Source organism: Zea mays, chromosome 8, assembly GCF_902167145.1.
Source record: "Zea mays cultivar B73 chromosome 8, Zm-B73-REFERENCE-NAM-5.0, whole genome shotgun sequence".
In the NCBI taxonomy this organism is placed as follows: Eukaryota; Viridiplantae; Streptophyta; class Magnoliopsida; order Poales; family Poaceae; genus Zea; species Zea mays.
In genome coordinates, this window is record NC_050103.1 from 121,695,804 (window position 1) to 121,700,747 (window position 4,944).

Below are 4,944 nucleotides of genomic sequence, written 5' to 3' on the forward strand. Positions count from 1 at the left end.
TGGAAAAGCAAAGGAGGATTACTTAAGTGTAGTAGCTCATTTTGTTCCTATGAAAGATAAATTCTTGAAGTATTGGAGAGACATTCCAATTTTATATGCAGTTGCATTTATTTTGGATCCTAGAGCTAAAATGAGGGGTTTTAACAAGGTCCTTATTAAGTTATCTAGTTTAACTGGTACTGATTACTCTAGGCTTCCATTTGATGTTCGTACTAAGCTAACCAAGGTATTTCAGTTGTATGAGACCAAATTTGGTGATGCACGCTTGCGTGCCACTCACCAACCATCAGCACTTGGTTGTGGTAAGAAAAAAATGGCATGGGATGACATATATGGTGATGATGACCTTGATGGTGAGTATTCTTCTACACACAAGAACTTGAAGCTGAGCATGAAAACCTCTGGCTTGATGACCCAACAACACTATCTAGGAATGATGAAAATGCTAGGTGGATCTGCATGTCTTATGTCTTATGAGTTGTATGCCTGTATGAACTTATGGACTGTGGAGTTGTGGATTGTGGACTGCAATAAACTAATGAACTTAGGAGCTGGGCTGCACTCTTTTTTCCTTCTTAGGGTTTTCTCACGAGGTGTGAGTTTTTACCTAAGAAGGTTTTTAATGAGGCGACCATTGCACTAACAGCTCCATATAATTTATTTCATTTGCATATTTGTGTCTGCGAGTGATCTGTTCTAACTTGTGTAATATATTTTCTCTCTGTGTGTAATGTAATCTGTGGAATCCTATGATCTGTGTGTAACCTATTGTCGGGGACCATAATTAGGGGTACCCTCAAGACGCCTAATTCTCAGCTGGTAACCCCCATCAGCATAAAGCTGCAAAGGCCTGATGGGTACGATTAAGTCAGGGATCAAGTCCACACGAGTGACTCGATCACGCTTCGCCCGAGCCTAGCCTCGGCCAAGGGCAGCCGACCTCGAGAGACTTCCGTCTCGCCCGAGGCCCCCCTTTTAACGGCGGACACACCTCCGGCTCGCCCGAGGCCTTGGCTTCGCTTAGAAGCAACCCTGACTAAATCGCCGCACCGACTGACCAAGTTGCAGGAGCATTTAACGCAAAGGTGGCCTGACACCTTTATCCTGACACGCGCCCCCCGGCAGAGCCGAAGTGACCGCCGTCACTCCACCGCTCCACTGACCAGTCTGACAGAAGGACAGCGTCGCCTGCGCCACTCCGACTGCAGTGCCACTCGACAGAGCGAGTCAGACAGGCAGTCAGGCCTTGCCAAAGGCGCCATAGGAAACTCCGCTCCACCCGACCCCAGGGCTCGGACTCGGGCTAAGACCCGGAAGACGGCGAACTCCGCTCCGCCCGACCCCAGGGCTCGGACTCGAGCTAAGACCCGGAAGACGGCGAACTCCGCTCCGCCCGACCCCAGGGCTCGGACTCGGGCTAAGACCCAGAAGACGGCGAACTCCGCTCCACCCGACCTCAGGGCTCGGACTCGGGCTCAGCCCCGGAAGACGACGAGACTCCGCCTCGCCCGACCCCAGGGCTCGGACTCCGCCCTGGCCTCGGCCGAACGATCTCCGCCTCGCCCGACCCGGGGGCTCGGGCTCAACCTCGGCCACGGAAGACAGACTCGACCTCGGCTTCGGAGGAGCCCCCACGTCGCCCGACCTAGGGCACAGGCCCGCCACGTCAACAGGAAGCGCCATCATCATCCTACCCCGAGCCGACTCGGGTCACGAAGAACAAGACTGGCGTCCCATCTGGCCAGCTCCGCCAGATGGGCAATGATGGCGCCCCACAAGCTCTGTGACGACGTCGGCTCTCAGCTCTCTTACGGAAGCAGGGCGACGTCAGCAAGGACTCGACCGCTCCTACAGCTGTCCCTCCGCCAGGCTCCGTTGCTCCTCCGACAGCCACGACATCATGCCAGCAAGGTGCCAAGACCTCTCCGGCTGCCACTTTGGCATGTACTTAGGGCGCTAGCTCTCCCTCCGCTAGACACGTAGCACTCTGCTACACCCCCCATTGTACACCTGGATCCTCTCCTTACGACTATAAAAGGAAGGACCAGGGCCTTCTTAGAGAAGGTTGGCCGCGCGGGGACGAGGACGAGACAGGCACTCTCTTGGGGCCACTCGCTTCCCTCACCCGCGTGGACGCTTGTAACCCCCCTACTGCAAGCGCACCCGACCTAGGTGCGGGACGAACACGAAGGCCGCGGGATCTCCACCTCTCTCACGCCCGTCTCCGGCCACCTCGCCTCTCCCCCCTTCGCGCTCGCCCACGCGCTCGACCCATCTGGGCTGGGGCACGCAGCACACTCACTCGTCGGCTCGGGGACCCCCCGGTCTCAAAACGCCGACAGTTGGCGCGCCAGGTAGGGGCACGCTGCGTGCTGACGAACAGCTTCCCGTCAAGCTCCAGATGGGCAGTCTCCAGCAACCTCTCCGGCCCGGGACGGTGCTCCGTTTCGGGAGTCTTGGGTTCATGTCCTTCGACGGCAGCTACGACATGATACTCCTTCCACCGCCGCGCGACAACGACAATGGCGGCCGACAACCCGCCCGCCGGCGGCGGAATCGGCGACATCTTCCCCGCGCGGTGGAAGAACAACATTCGAGCTCGCCCCATCCTCTCCCCCGCCAACGGAGGAGGAGGCGGGGCAACCAAGGCCAAGCGGGAGGCCGCGCTTCGTCGGCTGTCGAGCGAGTCGACGTCCCCAGCACCCCGATGGAAGGCACGCCGGGCGTCGACCTCGCGTTCGAGACGAAGGCAAGCGCCTTCCCCCCGCGACACGCCAACCCCGAGCAAGTGGACGACGCCGGCGCACTCGCGAGGAGCTTGCAGGACGTCGCCCTCGTACCTGAGATGACGGTGCAACCAGTCCCTGATGTGACTACGTCGCTCCTCGTCGATCAAAAGGTACCGACTAACTCCCATCTTACGTCATTTCGACTCGGCCTCAACCCGCCAAGCGACCTCGCTTTGGCGGGCGCTCTCATTGAGGCGAGTGCAACCCCACTGGGGTTTCGTATGCGGTCGCCTTGGGACCGGTTGACGGACGCCTCGACCTACGGGCCCTCCGGGTCCGAGGAAGATGACGATCCCAGCATCTGTTGGGATTTCTCTGGATTTGGCAACCCCAGTGCCATGCGGGACTTCATGACCGCATGTGACTACTGCCTCTCCGACTGTTCCGACGGAAGCCGCAGCCTTGACGACGAGGGCTGCGGCCCAAGCCGCGAATGTTTCCACGTTGAGCTGGGGGATCCCTCCGAAGGCAACCATCTTGGCATGCCGGAGGATGGTGATTTTCCTAGGCCAGTGCCTCGCGTCGACATCCCGCGGGAGCTAGCTGTGGTCCCCGTTCCGGCGGGGGGTCACGACCCACAGCTCGAGCAAGTCCGCGGGGCGCAGGCCAGGCTCGACGAGGGAACAGGAGCGCTTGAGACGATCCGCCGGGACGTCGGGCAGGTATGGGCGGGCCAACCCCCGGCCAGAGAAATACGTCACCTGCCCCAGGGTCTCCAGCACCGCGTCGCCAACGATGTCAGGGTCAGGCCGCCGCCCGCATCCAGCGGGGTTGGTCAGAACCTGGCAGCCGCAGCGATGCTCCTCCGCGCGATGCCGGAGCCATCAACCACCAAGGGTCGGCGAATCCAGGGAGAGCTCAAGAATCTCCTGGAAGGCGCTGCGGCCCGACGGGCCGAGAGCACTGCCTCCCGAAGGCAGGGATATCCCTCGGAACCTCATGCCGCGACTTCCCGATTCATGCGGGAAGCCTCGGTCTACACCGGGCGCACGCGCAACACCGCGCCTGCGGCCCCGGGCCACCTCGGCAACGAGCACCATCGACGCGACCGTCGGGCCCACCTCGACGAAAGGGTGCGCCGAGGCTACCACCCCAGGCGTGGGGGACGCTACGATAGCGAGGAGGATCGGAGTCCCTCGCCCGAACCACCCGGTCCGCAGGCCTTCAGTCGGGCCATCCGACGGGCGCCGTTCCCGACCCGGTTCCGACCCCCAACTACTATCGCGAAGTACTCGGGGGAAACGAGGCCGGAACTGTGGCTCGCGGACTACCGCCTGGCCTGCCAACTGGGAGGAACGGACGACGACAACCTCATCATCCGCAACCTTCCCCTGTTCCTCTCCGACACTGCTCGTGCCTGGTTGGAGCACCTGCCTCCGGGACAGATCTCCAACTGGGACGACTTGGTCCAAGCCTTCGCCGGCAATTTCTAGGGCACGTACGTGCGCCCCGGGAATTCCTGGGACCTCCGGAGCTGCCGGCAACAGCCGGGAGAGTCTCTCCGGGACTACATCCGGTGATTCTCGAAGCAGCGCACTGAGCTGCCCAACATCACCGACTCGGATGTCATCGGCGCATTCCTCGCTGGCACCACCTGCCGCGACCTGGTGAGCAAGCTGGGTCGCAAGACCCCCACCAGGGCGAGCGAGCTGATGGACATCGCCACCAAGTTCGCCTCCGGCCAGGAGGCGGTTGAGGCTATCTTCCGAAAGGACAAGCAGCCCCAGGGCCGCCCATCGGAAGAGGCTCCCGAGGCGTCTACTCCGCGCGGCGCCAAGAAGAAAGGCAAGAAGAAGTCACAATCGAAACGCGACGCCGCTGACGCGGACCTTGTCGCCGCCGCCGAGTACAAGAACCCTCGGAAGCCCCCCGGAGGTGCAAACCTCTTCGACAAGATGTTCAAGGAGCCGTGCCCCTACCATCAGGGGCCCGTCAAGCACACCCTCGAGGAGTGCGTCATGCTTCGGCGCCACTTCCACAGGGCCGGGCCACCCGCCGAGGGTGGCAGGGCCCGCGACGACGACAAGAACGAAGATCACCAAGCAGGAGAGTTCCCCAAGGTCCGCGACTGCTTCATGATCTACGGAGGGCATGCGGCGAATGCCTCGGCTCGGCATCGCAAGCAAGAGCGCCGGGAGGTCTGCTCGGTGAAGGT